This window comes from Pogona vitticeps, chromosome 1 (genome assembly GCF_051106095.1).
Source record: "Pogona vitticeps strain Pit_001003342236 chromosome 1, PviZW2.1, whole genome shotgun sequence".
Taxonomy (NCBI): Eukaryota; Metazoa; Chordata; class Lepidosauria; order Squamata; family Agamidae; genus Pogona; species Pogona vitticeps.
Genome location: NC_135783.1, coordinates 180,032,183 through 180,055,299, shown reverse-complemented (window position 1 = coordinate 180,055,299; position 23,117 = coordinate 180,032,183). Strand labels below are relative to the sequence as shown.

Sequence of the window (23,117 nt, the reverse complement as noted above, 5' to 3'; positions counted from 1 at the left end):
GTTTTCCAGGATCAGATCACACTCTAAGGCAAATGCTAATTTCTTCCTTTAGCCATCGTTATCCCTCCAGGCTCACAAATCTTTCAGAGCAGTATGTCTGCATAATATTTGACATGCAGATGAAATCATGCAATCTCCCAATTGACCGGTTCCAAAACAAAGGCAAATTAGGTTGTGACTACTCTGTCAAATACTGAGGGGTTTGCTCCTCTTATAAAATGGATTAATTTGAATTATTTTTTACTGACCACATGATTCAAAGGCTATTTTGAATTGGTCAGGCCCTTTTTGTTCCCAACATTCTGGTACAGATGGGGTTGTGTAGGTGGTGTGTCTGTAGGTGGTGTTTCAGTGATGTAGGCAGTTGGGGGCATGATATTCAGGATTGCAGGAACACCTGGCCCCATTTTGTTTCCCTCCAATCATCTTCCAAATTTTTAAAGTATTTTTACATATATGAAATGGCGCTAGATCACCTTATTGCTTTATTACTAGTATTGATATACTAGTTTAGTGCTAGATCACCTGTGGATGTGAAAAAAAATTAAAATTACAAACAAAACAGAAACCAAGATGAAATCGAAGACATGCCTGTGGTATGTGGCATGAAGAATAACTTTGGAATGCTGCCACCTTTTCTGGAACACGGTACAACTCTTTCAAAACCAAATGGCTCAACAGTGAACTATAAAAAGATTGTCAGAGGTGGGATACGAAGAAGGAAGGGAAGAAAGGGGGCTGAGGGATGAAATGCAAACTGCATCCATTGCATTGAGTGTCAACACTAGACTCTGAATCATCCACAGCCCCTGTGTGAGCACTGACTGCAAATTCAACTGTAATACAGGCTGTGAATCAAATTGCAGCCAAGTGCATTGGCAGCCTAAATTTGCTAAATGCGGTCTGAGGCAGTGTTGGAATAAATAGACAGTTTCTTTCCTTTTGGAGGGACGTGGTGGAGCTGCGGGCTAAACCGCAGAAGCCTGTGCTGCAGGGTCAGAAGACTAGCAATCATAAGATCGAATCCACGCGACGGAGTGAGCGCCCGTCACTTGTCCCAGCTCCCGCCAACCTAGCGGTTCGAAAGCATGCAAATGCAAGTAGATAAATAGGGACCACCTCAGTGGGAAGGTAACAGCGTTCCGTGGCTAAGTCGCACTGGCCATGTGACCACGGAAGATTTTCTTCAGACAAACGCTGGTTCTATGGCTTGGAAACGGGGATGAGCACTGCCCCCTAGAGTCGAACATGACTGGACAAAAATTGTCAAGGGGAACCTTTACCTTTACCTTCTTTCCTTTTAAAGGCGCAATGCTGAATCTGAGTTGCATCTTGTGAGATCTTTGGGCTTTCAGCTTCCTATGTTACCTATGGGGCTGTTTTGGCAGATTGTTCCCAACCTTGATATTTGGAAACAGAATGGAAGTTGATAATGATTCAACAATCCACATACTATATTGCAGTGTGTTATAAATACACAAGTGAGTCTCTTTTGAGGTACCAACGGTATGTTATTTTTTCAAGCTCTAGATTTCTCCAATAAGCCCTCTCTTTCTGCAGATAAATAAATAAATAAATAAATAAATATTTATTTATTTATTTATTTATTTATTTTATTTTATTTTATTTAAGTAGGGTGGACGGGTAGGAATTTGTTGTGGTTTCTTCACAGCATTCCAGCACCACTGAATTCCAGGACACAGTGGCCTTGTCCTGCCAATAGCCTTAGAGGAGAAAGCATCCTTCATAGGCTTTAGGAAGCTGTCAGGTTCAGATAAGGCTGGGATCCTATCCTGTGGGACTCTCAGTAGTATTAATAAGGAAAAATTAATTTTTAAGCCCTGGGATGACTGCCAAATCATGTGACCTCTTGGCAGACCAGCTGTGCTACAACAATAAATAACAGATATCTCAGTATGGGAGCTGGAGGGTGAGAATCCTCTCCCAGGGCTGAAGTGGAGAATGGTACCTGCAGTGTGTGTGTGTGTGTGTGTGTGTGTGTGTGTGTGTGTGTGTGTGTGTGTGTGTGTGTGTGTTTGTGTGTGTGTGTGTGTGTGTGTGTGTGTGTGTGTGTGTGTGTGTGTGTGTGTGTTTGGGGGGTGCAGGTTCAGTTTTGTGCTGGGGAGGCTGAAACAAGCAGACTGATGAACTGGAAATCTGCAGACGCCTCTCCACCCTCAACGATGTGCCATTGCAGATACAAACCCTGTATTCCCCTTGAGGTCCCAGATTACTGTCGTCTAATCCGAGAAGTGCAGGGAGATGACAGCAAAGGCCCACCCGAGGGAATCAGAGAGGCGTTAACAATTCCAGCTGTATTCTCAACCCTGTAACCACCGCCCTTTGACATTTCTAATTAATACACATTGCAGGCAAAAGGAGAATTAGGTTCCTTGCAAAGAGAGAGAGAGAGAGAGAGAGAGAGAAATGAAGAAAGAAAATCAAATCCCCGTCCACATCCAACTGCCTGAATCCCTAGTAGCCATGATAGCTGTGTTGTAAATCTCTGTCACGCCTGTCATGGTTTAACATGGGCGCTGAAGAGAAGCATGGTTTCCAGTCACTGTGTAGTAAAATAAAGGACTAAACCCCTTTTGAAGTCAAAGTCAAATCAAAACCTCAAAGGACTGGCCCTGATGTCCTTATGTTTCTCCATGTGTAATTGCAGACACACAAAACCCCTCACTGACTGAGGCAAGAGTTTTGCTTTAATAAAGCTTCCTGGGACCTGCTTGCACTCACCAGTGTGAATGTTCCAATACAAGCTTCAAGTTCTTTGTGTCATTTTTTTTCCTCACAGTTTTGTACCTCTGGCTGGCATTTCCCCTCTGAGTTACAATTTCTAGGAATGATGTGGTTAAAAACTCCCCTCCACCACTTTATCATTTCCCAAAAATTCTAGGAAATGACGCTCCCTCAACTCTGCTGAGAAACTCGATTGGAGGCCATTTGTCCTTCACTGTCAGCTTCTAAGGGCAGAGGGGCCACGTGATCAGCCAGAACTAGCACTTCTGTTGTAGTTATCCATTACATCAGAAGTGGACGGGCTTCAGACTTCTTTGGCTTACCCCCCAACCCACAAGTCAGAACCCAAAGCTCTGAGCCCCTCAATCTGATGCAAAAGTATATACTTAGAATCAAAGGATTCTGAGCCAAAGCGCAATGGAGCCTCCTCATCCTCTCAAGCAAAAATCTTTTCCTAATACCTCAAACCTTCTTCATTTTCGAGTATAACTTAGATTGGGAGAGTTTACAGTATTTGGTTGCTGCCACAGTTAAACACAGTTAAACAAAGGAGCATCATCAGAAGCTGATCAACTACAGTACAAATCAGCCAAAGATCTCTCTGTTAATCCTGATGAACCAATTGGCCATCCCTGTACTACTACATCCTCCGGCCGCCTGTTTTGCCAGTGTGGGGGACAGAAAGAAGCTCTCTGTCGTTGCTAGGCAACTATGACAGACATGCCAACTCACCAGCTTCGAGCAACAAACTACCAATTTTTACGTCAAGTTTCTGTCCTCTCTTTCCTTAGTTTTTCACCTTCCCTTCTCTGGTATTTTTGCTGTTCTCACACGTGCCCCACTGCCAAGGCCCACTGCTGGCTGATTGAATCTAGATTGCCATAATTAGAACATGTGTTAAGCCCCCTCTCTGAAACATCCAGCTAGATGTGGAAGCAATGATGTCCGTATCGAGAAGGGCATAGCGATGTTAAAGACAAGATCAAGCTATAACTTCTATAATATTTTGAAATGGGACAAATATGCTGCAGGGAGGACTGCCAGTCCACCAGCCCTTCCTGCAAAAGGCTTATAAACATCAAGCTTTTCTCCACCCATCCCTTTGTTACTTGCTTTTAAAATAACTGCACTCTTAAAAATAGTAGTTAAAAAAAACATTTTCTGGTTCTTATATTCATTCCTAGCGATAACAATAATAGATGGTTCTTCTTCGTAGTCTCTGTGAATGCACACTAATGGGTTCAATCTGTGCTTGCGCAGAGGTCTCCGGAATATTCTAGAGCTTTATGATACGTTTGTCAAGGACCGCCCCCCAAGTGCACATGGTCTGCCCGTCCTGGCAATTGCCTCAGTTCCTTTTTGCCTCGTTAAGCTCCGTTCGTCATTACTTCTTTATCTGAGGAAAATTGGAAAAGATTTTTCGAGTGATTCTTTCCATCTTCTATACAATCAAAGGAAAATTGTAAGAGACTTTCTGAACAATTTTTCCCTATTCCCCCCCCCATTTCCCCTCTCCACCATTTATGGTCCCTCTTCCCCCATTTAAAAGGTGTACCTCGTGCTCCAACAAGGTTCCCCTCACTTACGGTCCTGATCTCTGTCTCTTCTGCCTGGGGGAATCTCACCAGCCTTCTGTTTGTCAGTTCTGCAAAAACTTCACTAAACAAGCCCTTAAACTCAGACAACAGCATCTCAGGTCATTCCTCTGGGAACGTTCTTTGCTACCAGCTCAGACCATGGAACTGTCTCAGACTCAGCCCCCTAAAGAATCTCTGGGTGCAACTACCACTTCTCTGACAGTTATGTTGGTTCCCAAGACCAAACTGAAGTCGAAGCCTAAGTCTTCCAGTTAGCAAAGTCTACCCCGGTACCGAACTCCCCTTTGATATCAGAACACTCCAAATTAAAAAAGAAGAAGTCTTCCACTAATTCTCGTCAATCTAGACACAAGCCGATACCAGACTTGACACCACTACAGGACCAGCCTACAATCTGCCTTGATTCTCCAGAAGAGACCCTTCTTCCTCCTTCTGGTCAACCGCCATCTCCACTACTGGCACAGTCTCCACCTTCTGTGCTCACTTCTGCTGATGCTACCATCCTTCCTTGATTGGCACAGTCGAGACCCAAATCCACGGGTTGCTCCGCCTCTATCGGTAGACATGCCTGGCTATGATTAGCCCAGATTTCAGATGACGCTTGTATGAGAATCGAAGACTTACCGTTCGATGGTAGTGGACTATTCAATTAAAAAAAAAACCCAATGACATACTGGACAACCTGCAGAAATTAAGAAAAACAGCTTGATAATACAATACCCAACCATATTACAGACCACAATGGTATCAGTTGTGCCGCCCTTACTCTTACCAACAATCCAGATCGTTTACGGACAGGAATAAGTATACTTCACAGCCTGCCTTGCCTCTTCCTTCCAACCTCGACACGGGGCACAATGTCAATGCCCCAAACAGTTTTTTCATCACTCTGAAAAGAAACAAGAGCAGAATGTTTGACTCCTCCATCCTCCAGATCCGCTTCACTTACCTTTCTCCTTCCACCGCCACTTGTCTTTCAGCGCATCTTCCATCTTGGAGATCTATCACCACCAGTTCCTGGGTCCTCACCATCATCACTGCAGGTTACACCATAGAATACATTTTTCCACCTCCACCAAAGATTATTCTAACCTAACTGTCCATGGCTCTCAAACAAGAAATTCAATCTCTTCTAAAGGATGCCATATCACCTGTCCATCCTTCAGAAGATGATCCCAGGTTCTTATCCCATTATTCTACTGCCCCAAAATGAGATGGCAGTCTACGGCTTATCCTTGACCTTCTGGACCTCAGCTATTACAGACAGGGGCGACACCATCTATGCTTACCACCCATTATCACATGGATCTGAGAGCCAAAAAGGATGCAGCATTTGAGAGAATTGTACTTGCTTCTGTTCTTCCGTGACGCCCCTCCTCTGGTAAGTTAGCTTGTTAATCACCCATTAGTGTGTATTCACAGAGATCACGAAGAAGAAAGAGAGGTTACTTACCTGTAACTCTGGTTCTTCGTGTGGTCCTCTGTGAATTCACACTTCCTGACCATCCTCCCCTCTGTCCGTCACTCCTGTATCACCTTGATGCAGCGGCAGGGTGTTGTTCGGAACTGAGGTAATTGCCAGGATGGGCGGACCACGTGCACTAGGGCACGTGCACTATGGGACCACGTGCACTATGACGAATGTATCATAAAGCTCTAGAATATTCCAGAGACCTCTGTGCAAGTGCAGATTAAAACCTTTAGTGTGAATTCACAGATGACCACTTGAAGTAACCTCTCTGTCTCTGTATCACTTAACTGAAGTCTATATGACTTCTATGTGAGCATGGCACATTTAAGGAATGCCCCTTCAGATGCCATCATTTGCTATTGTTATTCTCAGAATAATTACCTTCAAATACAAGTCATCAATAGTTTACCACTGTTTTTTTTCTCTGACAGGGCTCCTGTGCCTTTACGATCGACATTGCAGGCAGATATGAAAGAACTGCTTTCCTCTTCCAGCACATATTTATTATTCATTTATTTAATTTACATTCTTCTTGTCTCCCCAAAATGGAGCTGAAGTTCTTCAGAGGAAAGTAAAAGAAAGCAAATAAAATCGAAAAAAGTAAAAGACACAGTTTAAAGCCCATTATGTCCAAGTGTCCAAAAGGCAAAGTCCTTGCATAGTAAATGCCACAGTTATCCAAAGCCCAAAGGTATTTTTGTTTTTGTTGAAAATGGAGGGAGCCAGCAAGCACAGAACTCTTGGTAGGGAGCTCAAGAGTCTGGGAGCAGTTACTAAGGAAGCACTGAGGTTCAATATGGAGAAAAGACTGCAAGCAAAGGTTTTCTACTACGTAAGAGTCAAGGTATGTGTGATGCAGTAAATGATGCACAGATCTCTAGACTTTATGATGGTGGTGGTTTAACTAAAGTTTAAAGCTGGTGAAGGGGGTGAATTTTTATTGGAACAGCAATAGACATGTGTGTGTGTGTGTGTGTGTGCTGGTGAAGGAGGTGAATTTTTATTGGAACAGCAATAGACATGTGTGTGTGTGTGTGTGTGTGTGTGTGTGTGTGTGTGTGTGTGAGAGAGAGAGAGAGAGAGAGAGAGAGAGAGAGAGAGAGAGAGAGAGAGAATCTCCCCAGCTCAATTTTCTAATCTAATTCTCTTCTGAACCTCCCATAAGCCCTCTTAGGAAGATGGTTAGAGTGCTACAGATGCTACACCTCTATCTCTCCCGCATCTCTTGCGCTAATAGAAGCTTTACGAAATGGGAAGGATAGAATGAGAAAATGCTACCAAAGGGGGAGGTGAGGAGTGAACTCCCTGGCAGTCAGAGACACCACTCTAATCAAATTGCCTTTCCAACCGAATTAGACCATTGTAGTGTTTAACTGCCTGAGATTCTCCAACTGAGAGAAGTAGCTGGAGGTGAGGCATGCTTGTTCACATTTTTGACTTGTTCATGTACACAACAGCTTCAAATTTCAGGCTGGGAAGGAAAGTAGGAGGATCTGAATTTTCTCTGAATCGTACTGGAAGTGAATTGCCAGGAAACATCTGAAACAGGCCATAAGGTGGGGGTTCAGATTCTTTCTTTTTCTTCTCCCTCCTTGCCCAGCAATGTGTGTTAAAATGGTTTTCTTTCAGCTTTTCTCTGTTTCAGAGTCATCATCTTTGCTTGGCAAGGAGGAGATCAATAGAACCAATATCTCTATTTGTGGCGCTGCTGTGAATGAGAGAATTCCGCCTGATGGATGGACTTTTCCCCCTGCGCTCATGCTCATAAAGGCCCCCAAGAAATCTATCAGTAGAGGCAAAGGGCTAGTCACAAAGACACCAAGGCCAGTTGCTGTCTGTGATCTGGCAGGGGAAAGTTCCTGCCTTTGGTGGGAAAGACTGCACCCAAGTTGTGGGAAAAAAGTACAGCTTCAGGTGGGAAACAAAGCTCTACCTCCCACACATCAAGCTGTCACATGCATGTTATACATTTGCAGACTCATAGTAAGCCACCCTGTCCTGAACCAGAGGAGTAGGCATCTATGCCCCCGGTCAGGAGGAGGAAGAGGTGGCTGCTGCCACTACTAATACAGGAAGAGGTGGCGGCAGTGGTGGCAGTGATGCTGCTGCTGTTGGCAGCCAATCCCCAGAGCAGCAGCAGCAGGAGGGTGTCCCTATTGGAGTGCAGTCATGAATCTGATGCTTATGGTGCTCCACCACCTAAGGCACCCATCTTACCCAACCTAGTAGTAATGTTGGCCTCAGACACGCGGCCCTAGCTATGGTTCTGTCTGCTCATTCTTAGAAATAAGATTGACAGAGCTGCAACCCCAGGGGCCAGTTCTTAAGACCTGGGTGGAGTTCCCCCCATTGTTATTTTTGGCCTCCATGATCCATTGTCAATGGAAGACAAAAGATTTGTCGCCTTAGTTGTACTTGGGTCTTAGGCACTGGCGCTGTGCTAGTGGTGAGGCATACAAAGGGAGTCATTCAGGCCACACTCTTGTACCCGCGTGCTTGGGAGTGAGCTTTTCTCCAAGTAGATGTGTCATACGTTTACACTGTGAGAGGCCCTCGTGCTTCAGCTGCAATCAGGGGGTTTCACATCCCGAGTAATGAGTCAGAAGTATTTGAACACATGTCTGTGATTGCACATACAGTACAGACACATACAAAGTTCCCCCTCTTCTCTTTTTCTCCCTTCTTCCCTTCCTATAGCAAGAGTTTGCCCAGTGGGAAGCAGTGTGTTTAAGCCACTCTGCAGAATGTGTAATAAACTCTACTGTGGCAGGGAGGCTCTAAGCAAAAACTGAATTGGAGAAAGTCATCATAAAGGCAAAATAGCTCTTGCACAGCAAGGCTCTTAATAATCCCTTCTCCTCCTGTGTCTCCATAGAAAAGCCCCGATTGAACCCAGCAGAGTGGGGGGTGGGGAGGGGAAGGCGGCTGCAGGGAACTCCTCCATGGTGGTAGTGTGCATTCGCTCGGCACTGATATGCCTGCTGGACAGACTCCTGCCAAGTGCTCCAGGAAAAGCATGCAAGTGATTCAATAGCTTTAGCTGATGCACTGATTGTGGCAATTCCAGTTCTAAGAGGCTGTCATTTCTCCCTCTCTTCCTTTCTCTCTATTGCTCTCTGTATGTGTTTAGTCACTTAGTTTATGCAAACCATTGTACATCTTCAGAAGGGTACAGTGCTAGAGATGGAGCAAGGAGACATGGGTTCAAACTGTTGTTCAGCCATGAAACCTATCAAATGGTTCTGAACATCAAACTTGATAACTCCATGAAACTTGTAATTCCTTAGGGAAGGGTGATACATGCAGAACAGAGATGTTGCTAGAAGGATGTTACTCCATCTTTCCATCTTAAAAACAGCAACCAGATGGACACTCTGTTTCATCAGCTCAATTATTTTTTTGCTTTTTTGACCATTTTGCCTGATGAAAAGTGTTGGATAACTCAAGCATTTGCAAAATATTTTGTGAATTTTTGAACTAATAAAGGTATTGCTATCTATCCCCCCCTTTTTGGGTGAATGTCATTGCTCTGCATACAACACAGTGTGTGAGGTTTCAAACAATGCAACATTACCGACAGACATGGAAGGCATTGTTCATAGTGGAGCAATAATGCAATCCTTAACAAATTGGTTCCTTTCGAAGACTGTACACACAGGATAATAGGTATGCAGATAACACCATCTTACTAGCAGAAAGAAGCAATGAACTGAAAGGACTTTTAGGGAAAATGAAAGAAGAAAGTGTCAAAGCAGGACTGCAGTTGAATGTTAAGACAAAAATAACGACTACAGACTTTAGTGTTGACAGTGAAGAAACTAAAATAGAGATTTTGTATATGTTGGCTCAATCATCAATCCAATTGGAGATTGCATCCAAGAAATCAGAAGACTGAGACTAGGAAGGGCAGTGATGATTTAGAAAAGATCATCAAGCATAAGGATGTGTCACTGGAGCCAAAAACAAAGATCATCTACATTCTTGTATTCCCAGTCACCATGTATGGATGTGAAAGCTGGACAGTTAAGAAAGCTGAACAGGAAAAAAAGTTAATTCATTTGAAATATGGTGCTGGAGGAGAGCTGCCAGAAAAATAAACAAGTGGTCCCTAGATCAAATCAAGCCTGAACTATTTCTGGAGGCAAAAAAGTTGAAGCTGAGGCTGTCCTACTTTGGGCACATCATGAGAAGGCAGAGTTACTTGGGAAAAACAGTAATGCTGGGAAAAGTGGAAGGCAGCAGGAAAAGAGGAAGACCAAACAGACAATGACTTGACTCTCTAAAAGAAGCTGCAGCTTGGAGTTTACAAGAGCTGAGGCAGGGCGGCTGAGGACAGGACATTTTGGAAGTTGCTCCTTCATAGGTTTGCTATGACTTGGATGCAACTTGACAACACATAACAGAATATACTGCTTTGTGTACTTTACATTGCAATCCTAAAACACACCTCCTTTTCACAAGGAACATTACAAACTCTGTTACAGAGGAATTGGTAGAGACATGTTCACTGCTTTAGGCACCAGTCAGCGTCACTGACAACATATAGTTCTGCTTAAATTCCTGGAATTACCTGGGGAAGAAGTGGGGAATGAATAGCTAAACAGGTGGATGATAACAGCAGATGGGGAAAAGGTGGGGAGGGGTTTGTATTAAGCATGTGTATACAAGATGGCTATATCTACATACACTGCATTGATTTATATAATGTGTTCCAACTATGTCAGGTCAGTAGACAATTCTTCCTTGGTGGAGAATTAGAATTTCCTTTATTATTCCAGCATATATTAATCCCTATATGGCACAATATCACTTTAATGTTATCTCTGTTGACGTGGTGGCGCTGTGGGCTAAACCGCAGAAGCCTGTGCTGCAGGGTCAGAAGACCAGCAGTTGTAAGATCGAATCCACGCAACGGAGTGAGCTCCTGTCGCTTGTCCCAGCTCCCGCCAACCTAGCGGTTCGAAAGCATGCAAATGCAAGTAGATAAATAGGGACCACCTCGGTGGGAAGGTAACAGCGTTCCGTGTCTAAGTCGCACTGGCCATGTGACCACGGAAGATTGTCTTCGGACAAAACGTTGGCTCTATGGCTTGGAAACGGGGATGAGCACCGCCCCCTAGAGTCGAACATGACTGGACAAAAATTGTCAAGGGGAATCTTTACCTTTACCTGTTGAATTTAAGTCCAGGATGTAGTCATGCTTTATCCTGTGCTTGCAAACCCTGATTATGTGCAACCCTAAAAAATATGGCAAAATCATATGTTACAGGATAAATAATTATGGTATTTCCTAGTAGAATTCATTGTTTTCTTGCATAAAACATGCAGTGAGGTTGGCATTACTGATTGCATTGTTGACATTACTTGTCCAGATGTTGTGGTTTTAGATAGGAAGAAGGAACTACCTTTGATGTGACAACATATCTTGATGAGAACTTCCAGTAGTTCTGTGCCATTCAGCTGAAGTCTCCAGCATTATTTATGGTGGCTTTCACTGTAGTATTGATGTGAACACATGAGACTTAAGAAAGCATGCAAAAGTCATTTGGGAATAGTTATATACATTTTCTTTGAAGATCAATTCTGTGTTGTCCAGAGTGTCTCAGAGGTTCTGCTAAACATCTGAAGTAGCTATCACAGATAATATGCAGGCCAAAACAAAGGGCACAAGTGGCACCAAGAAGCTTACCTCTATATGGGAGGTAGAAAACATAACCATCTTCCTTATTATCAGTAGTTCTAAGAAAACATTTCAACAGATGAAGCCAAGGTGAATACAATATGAGTATTGCATTTTCTACCTCTCAACCATCAATTTCTGTTGAATGTGTGTAAGGCGATAGTACCTCCACATGCATCCATGCCAGTTTAGGAGCACACTGATGAAGACACAAATAAAGTGGGGTGGGTATCTCGGAAATGACATTGTATGAGACCCTAAAGCTGCTGTGCATTATGTAGAGAAAAACAATGATTGATGATATTGCTGTGAATTGTAATTCCAGAACTATCAGTGATGGCTCCAGAACTGCATTTGCAGTAATGCTTGGACAATAATGGACATAAATATAAATTAACACTATTAAATCACATGTCCTATTGGAATTACATTTGTTTATAATATAAGATGACAGATAATGATGTTAGCGTAGGTGGCATTAATGGGTGAGCCAGAATCTGAAATCTCATCAGTTATGTTTGCTATAAAATAAAATGTAAATATTAGAAGACAAATTGTAGGTTATCCCTCTAGCCTTCTGGAAAGTTTTTTCCCCACTCAAAAGTTGTGGATTATAAACAAACCATAAATGTGCATAATGTATGACAAGAAGTGATGTTTGGAAGGGAAATTTAAAGAGAAGAGCAAAAGGTGCTTAACCCTTTCCTTGCTGTTCCTTTTTTCACTCCAGAGTCTAATCCTTGCAGAAAAATGGTATAATGCAGAACTGGGGTATGATGAATCACCACTTATATTCCACCCTTCCTACACATCTCTCTCTTGAAGAAATCATCTCTCTCTTGAAGAAATAAACAAATGGCCTCTATTTTTAAGTATATTTTCATGCATGTGGGTATGTAATATGTAGTTTGCCTCTGAGGTGATCTGGGGGCTTTTTGAATGTAGCAGAAATATTTCCCTCAGCCCTCTGGGGATTCTGCTTCTGGGATCTCTGTAACTGAACAGGTCAACTCTTAAGAATACATTTGTCTGCTCACACTTGTTGGATCAAGAAGAACAATTCAGGTCCAACATTTGTATTGGTGTAAAATTTTTACTGGTTCCACTCAAGGGTTAAAAAAGTGATGTTTTTCAAAAGCTCTATGCAGGCCTCTTGATTGATCAAAATGTTACAAAAAACGGTTGGGGGAGATGAGGATGAGAAGTCTGAGCTGATATTTAAGCCACATCTGCCTATCAGACTCCTCAGGAAACCTGGAAAAGAATGGCTTGCAGGCCCATTTCCCTCTTGCTTTCTCCCAGCTATCCCAGGGGCAGCTCCAGCTACATTTAAAATCAACACATCACCTTGTGGAACAGGGGGTGCCCCACCTTTTTGGCCTTTGTGCTCTAGGGTAGGACTCATGAAACAAATTAATAACAATGTGGAGAAATTATCCCCAGTGTGATTTTTGTAACATCTTGCCTAATGAATGGATAACTAATACGCCAAGATATGAAGCCTGTTGTCATGCGTTGCCAAACAGAGGGTGAAACAGATTGAATGGGGAAGATTCTGGAGGCTGTGTGGTATACTAGGTGGGATATCAGCCTTTGCCTTGGAAATCTTCGATTCCAATTCCAAATCCAGCCATGATTAAGCTCTCACTGGGTGATTTCAGGCCAAACAATTTCTCTCTCTCTAGACCACCTCACAGAGGGCTCAAATGAACAGAAGTGGGGGTGGGGGTGGGAACAAGGAGGCAGCCTGGAGGAATGTTGGGATACAAAAAACAGCTACTGTACTTCTAAACCAGCTGAAGTAAACATAAACAAGTATTTGATATAATGAGGCATTAAATGCATTAAAAATGTCTCCTGTTTTTCTTTTTTTAAAGACAATTCTCCTTTTTATCTTTGCTTGAGAAAGGAACATTTAAGCTGATCCCTTCTCATGTAAGTTCACAGGAGAAATAAAGCCATATGTGGAGACGCCAAGAGTTCATTACTCATTCCTGTCCAGTACTATAAAGTGGATATATTATACCCCTTCCCTTTTTCCACCCCTGAGGAAGTGGTCAAACAGCCACATTCTTTGAAAGGCTGATGGATTGGCTCCTCTCCTGTGCTTAAGCCCAGACGTGGCATTTACGAGGTTGTCTCGTGACAGGCTGAAGTCACTTGGAATAAAATGGAATCCAAGTTTAGATCATAGAGAAATAAAGAAAATTAAAACCCCAAAAAACACCAGCCACACACACAGCAACGCATAAAACCAGTTTAGCCATGTGCCTAACATGAAATTTAGTTAAAAATCTGTCTGGATGAGCACCAAAAGATTTACTGGCGAGGCAGGTTTCACTTTCAGCTTTGCAAGATCCCAGTAGAAAGTCATGTCCCTGAATCTGCCTCCTTATAGCATGATTTGGTTGCAAAAGGCCTCTGGCACTGTACAAGTGTGACATGCACTGGGGATTATTTCTGTGTCTTACATCCCCCCCCCATTGTTATTAATTTGTTTCAGGAGTCTCTTATAACCTACCCCACAGCACAAATTAAACCAGCACGACACATCTCTTAAAAATGACCTTTGCCATCAGGCTGCAATTGTCTTTCCTCTGCCTTATTAGTGACTCCTGTCTTGGATGTCGTTCTTTGATAAATTACTTTCATAAGCCCTGTTGTTTAAATCAGAGGATGTCAAATTTACATTATTCGATCCCCATTTGTGCCTCTAGGCTACCATTCTCCACTGGGATTTTGTCTTGTGATCTTCAGATGTTTTTTTGTGCCTCTGATACTTTTAAGAAACTACACCAAAACCTAGATCATCAGTTTCCACATCTTGTTCTAGTGTGAGCCTTCTCATAAAAAGGAACGTGTATGCTTTGGTTAGAATAAGGGGATGTGCTGGATCATCTCCTACATCTTAGGAAAACACAGCTTCTAAGGAGTTAGTAGCAGTTGTCTGTTTGCTTTTTTAAAAAATAGCTTTGTTTAGCATGTTCATAACTTGACCTTCCTTCCATTATGGAAATCGCAGAAGCAGACATGGAGGTTCCCAGACAGTCAGCTTCGCATCTAGGCATTAGCAAGACTTGATCCAGAATTGTGAAAAGTTATTCTTTGGATTACAACTTCCAGTGTCCTCAACAAGCACAATCCCTGACTATGAGGACTGGGGTTGTGCTTTCCAAGTTTTGGCCAGGTATGCATGACTTCAGCAAGGTGGCTGTCTCATGTGCTCATCTGAACAAGAAACAAAGAGTTTTGTGATCTCTTGAAGACTAACCAGATAATTGGACTTAGTCTTTCATTATTATTTGTCAGATACTTGGAGTATTATTCCCAGTTGGCAGATGACACAACACATGGCCATTGTAGGAAACTCATCTTAACTACAAATAACTCTTGATATGTCCAGTGAAGCAAACTCCCAGAAACTGATGCTGCAGTAAAGCTGTTAGGACCAAAACTAATACCAGTCTGCTGTTGTCAGTAATGTCACCTGGCAAGAGAGAATGCCAATTATTAAAGAGTCTCTGCTTCTGTTCAAGAGTTTGCCCAACTTGTGTGCAGTGAAACTGATTGTATGTGAACTGTGTGAGCTTTGGAGCAGAAACTCATTAATTATTGGCAGCTCTCCCTGATGGATGATATCATCTCCCTTATGCTTTGCCTACTTTGTTCAACAAGATTTTCGCCCATATATTAAAAGCATTAGTGGCACTGTAAAATTTGAAACAACCTTTGTTGTAGTTGTTCTGCGTCATCAAATTGGAACTGACTTGATAGTGACCCTAACAGGGCTTTCAAGATAAGTTAGATCTTTAAGGAACAGTTTCACCAGTTCCACACCCCAAGGGAGTTTCTGTGGCTGAGAAAGGATTTGAACCCAGGGCTCCTGAATCTTAGTCCATCACTATCCACAACACCACACTGAGTATCCAGTGTGAACATTGAGCATTACCTTAAAAATGCAAACCACTGACAACACTGAACACCACACAGTTAACATAAAATGCAGATAGGTCCTTAGTCCTGAAAGTGCCACAGAGCCCTTTGTTTATTTTTAGAAAACAAAAAGACCTTGGTTTCACTGATGATGAGAGGAGAACTTCACATCCAACAGCATACCATATCCCTGCATTTCCTTTGTGTATTGCCTAAACCTCTTCAGTACTGAGATGAGACATGTTTCCTGTGTTGGCCTTCAAAGTCCCAGAATCCTTGAGCCACCACAGCCACTGCTCTGTTGGCTATGATGTTCCAGGACTTGAAGAAACCGCATGCCCACTTCTGTGTCAGTAGCATGTAAAGAGACTTGCCTGTTTCACAACATGGAGTAAATATGTGCATGGGACATGGCTTCAAGGAGGCATGGGTACTTCTGCTTGTTGCCTCCGAATGAAATGCTCAAGGCTGTGGTTAAGCCATATTTTGGTAATAAGGCCATGAGGGCGCCTTGGGCAAGTAGCTGCTCAGAATGGTGCTTAGAACCCAGCAGGCCAGAGAAGTTCAGCCGTTGATCCATGGATCATTGAAGCACACTTTTATCCATGCATGGTTTCTGGGCTTTGAGAGGGAGGTTTATGATTTGTCAAAAGGAGGGGTAGGGAGGCATGTGCGAGGTGGTGCTGGTTCCTTTTCCAGGCTTACTGGCTGGACAGTAAAAAAAAATGCTCAGTATTCTGTGCAAGAGGTGCTCAGCATTCACGGGACGAAGTCTTTAGTCAGCTATAAATGGGCACATGTGCTGGTGTGGAAAGCTGCCTTCGGGGAATCTTCCCTCTTCTGTACTGAATTGTGATGAGCAGAAAATCTTCTTTTTGCTTGGAAGGCAGGCAGGAGCTGAGTGTGGATCTGAATGTGCATGGCATTTAGAAAAGAGTAAATAAGGAATTCAGCTTAAGGGGATGGAGCTCAGAAATTCAACTTTCTGTACCATGCCTTCCTGTGCATTGGACATACAGCCTTTAGCTTGAACACCCCAACACTCTTCCTCAACATAATTTCTAGAAACAGAGGCTCATTTTGGGGAGGGGGGAAATTGTGTGCCTGTAACTCTTAACTGCATTTTTTTTGCCTTGATTTTTCTTCCTGGGTTATAGAGGACTTGCATTTCATGGGAATAGCAAGGGAACACCTGAGATTTGCTGCTCCAGCATCACACCTGGGTACCTGGGCTGTTTAACAGATGCTCCCAATTTAGTTGCAAAGAGCTTTAAATCCCACTAGTTCTCTTTTACAATCTTTCCTTTTCCAAAATAATAATACAACATTAATCTAGTAGCTTTATGTCTCCAATTACTGGGAGGCCTTTACAGTAAAGCTGTGAGGCTCAAGGGAGCATTATGTCTGAATTTTCTGCAAGATTGTATTTAGAAGTATTTATTCTCTCTGTGTTAATACTATTTCAAGGGGATGGGGAGGAGTGGCTGTAGTTTGCTTAGTGTAGAAATGCACTGAGATTTTGCTGGTTTGACAGGCTAGCAGTGAAAGAAAAAGGCCTCTTAAAATTGATGCTAATACAGTGCATCCCTTTTTTGTGCAGAGGGTTCTGTAACGGTATTTGTTTGCATTGTCGTAAATGCTTTATTTTTGTAATAATAGTTTTAAAACTTTGGGTATTTGTTCAGAGAAAAAGCAAATTACTGTACCTCTTTTAGATATATGCCTGTCTTTTGTCACTGTTATTGAAAAACCTGTTTTGTTGTGCTGTATAATAGATTATGCCATATATAAGTGCTTTGCTTTAGTCCTGGCTTTCAGGCATGGGAGTCTGCTGGTGATTGACTAGAGAATCTACAAAATTGTATCAAAGTAGATATGGTTCCCAAGCCCTAGTGCAGTTATCAGTGTTGATGGATGAGTGCATGAAAAATTGTTGGGCTACGTCCATTCCCAAAGGCTTGCTGTGATACTGTATGCACAATTCCATACTGATGGACAAATGGTGTGCACCGGCTCCATGATGCGTAGTGAACTGGCAAAATTAGATGTTCAGCTAATAATGGCCAGTATCCTCTTGCATAAAGTTATGCTTGAGCAAGCTGCTGATGTCATCAGTCACAAGATTTTATTGCTCATCAAAAGTCTCCTCTTTCTCCACTATCACTCACAGATTCTGAATCAGGATCCCTTTTGACCTGAAGCCTTTGGGAGCCTTGGTATTTGTGGGGAGGAGACATTGAGTGATAAAATCCCATAGATTATGACATCATCAGCTTGCACAGGAGCAACATTATGCAAGAGGATTGTCACCAATTACAGTGAATATACTCCCACTCAGTAGAAGCTGAATATGCTGTAATCTTGATTTAATAATTTAGAATTTGAAGAGTGGACCAATTTCCCCCAATTTGCTTCTGGGGGCATCCCCACCTGCTCCCTTTTGAGCCCCTGTCAAGTATTTATTATTATTATTATTATTATTATTATTATTATTATTATTATTATTATTATTATTATTATTATTATTATTATTATTATTATTATTATTATTATTATTATTATTATTATTATTATTATTATTGTTATTATTATTATTATTATTATTATTATTATTATTATTATTATTATTATTATTATTATTATTATTATTATTTAGTAGTAGTAGTAGTAGCAGCAGCAGTACTATAACCCTAGCCATCTGAGCATCACAAGGAAGTTTCACAAGTTTGATGTGTGGTGCTTTGTATGAAACATTCAATCATTTATATGTACTGTAAGGGATATTTATGTGATTACCCCAAACATGTACAGATCTGTGGCACTGAAATAGATTGGAGGAGGGATGAATGGTGCTGAAGTGCACATTGCAAAGATTACTTAGGATGAATGTAAATCCACACACTATCCCCCACTACAGTTAAGTAGTTTGCCTATTTCACATGTAACCGTACCATTGTGAGTATTTGTTCATTTATTTACTATATTTTGACCCAGAATTTCAGATTATTATTGTCTCTGAGCACAGCTGTCATTATTAATAGTAGTAAAATGAACAAGAAACAGGGACGGTCCATGCTGTTGAGTTAGAAACTAGACTAACCAGATCTACACGGTATAGAGTGGAAGAAAGGGAAGAGGAGGGAGATCCGTGGCATGCTGTGAAGCAGATGTTTTGATGTTTTGAAGATTGCTTGTCCCTTGCTGGTGTTGCTTGTAGACTGAATAACGGCCCTTGGATGGGAATAAAGTTATCTTTCTCTTAGAGTTCAAGGTGTTCTTTCTGGCAGGGAGGTATGTAGGTGTCCCAGTGGTCCTTGATTCCTGGCAGAGATGGGAGAGATTCGGGGAGGGGGCAGTACAGTTCCCAGAATACTTTGGGCAGGATTTTTCCCATTTCAGGGCCTCTCTCAGTTATCTGAAGTTGGCACACAGCTTTGTTACCCACACTTAGCGTGCTTCAACCTTTTCTTCATGCAGTGAAGAACTTCAAGGTCCTTTCATTTATATTTAAGTAGTCAGAGAACCCTCTTTTCATACTCCTTGAAAGAAAAGGCAAACATTAAATATAGCTGGAAAATACCCAGCTTCTCATATGCTTCTAGCTGCACTATAAGATGAGTAAGAAGGCCAATGGGTTGGTTTAGAGTCAGACTCCTTGTCATGGCAAACCTGAGCTGTGAAGTGAATTTGGACAAGCTTCATTATTGTCTCCCCTTTCTCCGCTTAACACAATTTTATTTATTTATTTACACAAAACTAACTTTCTACTAAAAGATAGCACACCAGCTGGCTTGCAAACTTTTATTCTTTTACAGATCTGTGGGTTGCTCATGGGTTGATACCATAATGCAGAAGTGGGCAGCTCATGGGCCATCTGTGGCTCTTGACTGTTCCCAATATGACCTATAGGAGAGTTCTGCCCATTTTTTTGTTGCAGACTTTTGAATTTCTGGCAGAATTCTCTTTTTGTTACACAGCAGAAGTACAGAGATTCACAGAGAAGAATAGCTACAAGTTCCCAAAGTCCACCCCTTTCTCCTTAAGTGGCACTTAAAGGCTCAATAATTCACTCTGAGCATTTGTAGGAGGGGGAAAAACCACATTTATTTACTTACAGTTGCTTGAAATTACAGACTTGCACAGACTTCTTTATTACTGTACACATACAGTACTAGCAACCAGCCAAACAGATCAACAGCAACAAAACTGCCACCAACCGACAAAAGAGAGGGACAGAACTCTTAGCAGACAGGTGAGGCTCTATTTGAATTTCAAAAGCCAGAAGGAAGGATTGGCTAGTGCTGGACAGAGATAATCACCCCAGCCCCCAAAAGTCCCTTCCAATCATTAAAATTATAGACAGCACGCAAGATTGTAAATAGAACTCCCAATGTTTTTTCTCTGTCAGTTGATTAGATGATTGATAAAGAAGAATGCTATACTGGTTTTAGCTGCTGTGGAACAGTGATCTTGGTGAAAATTAGTGGGAATGGGACAGGTGAACAGCTTCTTCCTGTCTCTAAAGGTAAAGGTAAAGGTTCCCCTTGACAATTTTTGTCCAGTCGTGTTCGACTCTAGGGGGCAGTGCTCATCCCCGTTTCCAAGCCATAGAGCCAGCGTTTGTCCGAAGACAATCTTCCATGGTCACATGGCCAGTGCGACTTAGATACGGAACGCTGATACCTTCCCACCGAGGTGGTCCCTATTTATCTACTTGCATTTGCATGCTTTCGAACCGCTAGGTTGGCGGGAGCTGGGACAAGTGATGGGCGCTCACTCCGTCACGTGGATTCGATCTTACGACTGCTTGGTCTTCTGACCCTGCAGCACAGGCTTCTGCGGTTTAGCCCACAGTGCCACCACGTCCCTTCTCCCTATCTCTAGTGAGCTGTTTTTGAGAATCCTGTTTTCTACTGCCAGCGGCAGTGCTGGTCAGCCCCACGTGCTGTGGTACCTTGTTGAAGAGGAGGAGGAAGTAAAGGCGGAAAATACACTTGTGATCCTATAGGGTGCAATTCACCACCTGCCATGTTCCTGCTGCATGGAAGGGCTGGGCCTAGTTGCTTCTTGTTGAGGACATATGATGGGCAAATGAGGGCTTGTCACCTGTAAGGGGTGAAAGATGCTAAATTATTTTTCATTTCGAGGAAAAGTACTTTTTGTACTCTTTGAGTGCAATGTCCACTGAAGTGAAAGAAGATACTGCAGAATTAGAGATTTGCTCTTTTAGCCATATGGTGATCAACTAAGGAGCATGTAGATCTTAAAGCACATTTGCTTTACATTCCAGTCTTGCTTTTTAGAAATTCCAAGTGTCAGTGTAGAGACCCTGTATGCCACGTAAGGGGGTGTCACGGTGCTGAAGGTATCCCCTAAATACCAGAAAGGTGGTTCAGTAGCCCAAGGAGCTGGAAAGTTGCCTGGGCTTAGGTAGGAGATTTTTTTCTCTGCTTGAAAGCTTTCCCTTGTCTCCTAGAGGAAATACAAATTTAGCCCTTGAATGGGTTCCTGTGCAAGTTTGTGCCTTGTGCAAATGGCAAGCCATTCCTTTGAAGAACAGGGTTCAAAAGTGTATACAGGAGAGAAACATGCCTCACATATACATCTGTATCTGTCAAGTTAACTAAAAAATGGGAGGCTTATACGAGTTTGCTTGCATAAAATCTCTCCAGGCGCACTTGTATATATGTGTCCCTTGCTTTGAAGCAAAGGAAAGAGATTTTAGAACTGTGTGTTTAGACAAATGTTTTTGAATTAAGAAAGTTCTCCCCATGGAGGAAAACCAGATGTCTTTATAAGTTGTTACCTTTTAAATGCCTTCTTGTGATTCCTCCAGGGTTCTTTTTTCCCCCCCAAAATGGAAAAGTCACATAAGAGTCTGTTTTGTTTTTGTTTTGTTTTGTTGGAACAGACAAGTTGTGAAGAGGAGAAAGTATTTAAACAATGTGGTTTAAAACAAAGCAACAGGGAGAGGAAGACAGACTTTATTTGAAAAAGATGAAAACAGTGTTTTCTGGAATAGGAAGTGATGCCTCCCTTGTGAGGCAGACAGAGGGAGCCTCCTGTGATGAGGTTTCCTGTTGCCATTGTTCCCCATGGCTGCTTCTGGGCAAAGCAGGGTGTCTTTCTCTTGAGAAGGACAGAGATTCTTGTTCCAAAGAGCAGCAGCTTTTCAGGCGGGAGGGAAGGAAAGGGAGGGAGGGAAGAGTTTGTTAAGTTGGAGCTGCATTTCAGAACCTGCTTGCCTGGCCTTCCTGCAGGCACCAGCTTCTCAGGTCAATCTCCTCATAGGCTTGCTTCATGGTGACATGAGGGGCCTTGGCTCCAGGGTTGCTGGTTTTCTGCCAGAGTAGGCCCGAGGAGCATACAAATAGGAAAATTACACCCTCCGCAGCTGCTGAGCCAGCTGTCACCTCTGGGCTGGCTTACACCTGGAAGGCTGGATTCCTTCTTGGAGGAAGGGAGGCCATGGCTCCCTCACTGGGGCCAGCTGATGCCAGCTGAGGTGTTCCGGCCTCAGCCTGTTCATTTCCCTCAGCCTAAGCCCAGGCCGCTTTCCAGCTCCTCCGTGCTATCAAATCACCACCCTTCTGGTATCGAGGGGACAGACAGGAGCGCTGAGGGAAATGGTAATTTGGTTTGTTCCGCGCCTGCGGAAAGGGGTGGGCAGGGAGAGCTCAGGCTCACTCTTCAGAAGTGGGATGATTTGTGAGGAGCTAATTATCCCTGCTATCTCTGCCATTGTGTTGGAAGTGGTGTAATTGTTAATTTGTGCCAGAGAGCAGCAGGCTCCCTCCTGTGCGTTGTCACTAAGTACAGGATTGTGCACACCCATTAAAGGCAATGGCCTGATTTCGTTATGTGATTTAGTGCCGCTCAGTTCCCCCCATGAGTTTCCGACAGATAGAGAGGCTGGCTGGGTTTAAAAGGCCCCGGCGGTGAGGATGCAGGAGGAGGATTTGTGGCCAAGAAGCCGACTTCTTTCTTTGCCCTCCCTTGTCTTTCCGACTCTTGCTGGGGTGGGCCTGCCTGAGATGTGAAAGGAGGAGACGGTGCCTCTGACCGGATGAGAAACTATAGGGGTGGGTGGGGAGACCTGCCCCTTTAGGGAAGAATGCGCCCGTTCCCCTGGTGAGAGGTGGCTGCTGAGAAGTAATATATAATTCACAAGGCCATGCTGTTTCATGCAGATGGTGATATTCAAGGATAACTGACATTAGAGGAGCAGAATCTCCGAAGCCTGCCTTTTCTTCACCCTTTCTCCTTCCTCTCTTGGCAGTGATCTCTTGAAGCTATCAACATGAATGCAAGTAAATAAATAAACAACCAGCCTCACCACACCTGTAAACTTTAGACATTGTATAATTTTAAAATTTTCTCACTGGTCTCTAGTTTTGGCCTTTGCTGGAAAAGGCCAAAACTGTTTTTCCTGAATTGCTGGATAACTCAGTGCTTTAGGCATCTGGCGGCAAAGCCAGAGGCTGAGAGTTCAATTCCCCACTCTGCCTCTTTGAAAGGGGCTAGATCTGATGATCCAAAGCGTACCGTCCACCTCTAGATTATGAGGATGATTGCCATCTATTCAACCAAGGCAGTGCTTCATCAGTAACAGCATTTGCAGGGGGCTTTGTGGGGAAATGGGGTGCAAGAACCAGAATGGTCACCCAAGGAAGAAAGGGGGAAGAGTGTG

At 43.0% G+C, this 23,117-nt stretch overlaps 1 protein-coding gene and 1 long non-coding RNA gene across 3 annotated transcripts in view; one reads left to right on the top strand and one right to left on the bottom strand.

The window, feature by feature from the left end:
* NRP2 (neuropilin 2) overlaps positions 1-23,117 on the top strand; it is a 249,724-nt gene that overhangs the window by 24,642 nt on the left and 201,965 nt on the right. The window lies entirely within an intron of this gene.
* Positions 3,412-5,026, bottom strand: LOC144584143 (uncharacterized). The gene is made up of 2 exons (XR_013538219.1): positions 4,968-5,026; positions 3,412-4,141 (listed from the first exon to the last, which is right to left on the bottom strand). It is a non-coding gene; the product is annotated as an uncharacterized LOC144584143 (long non-coding RNA).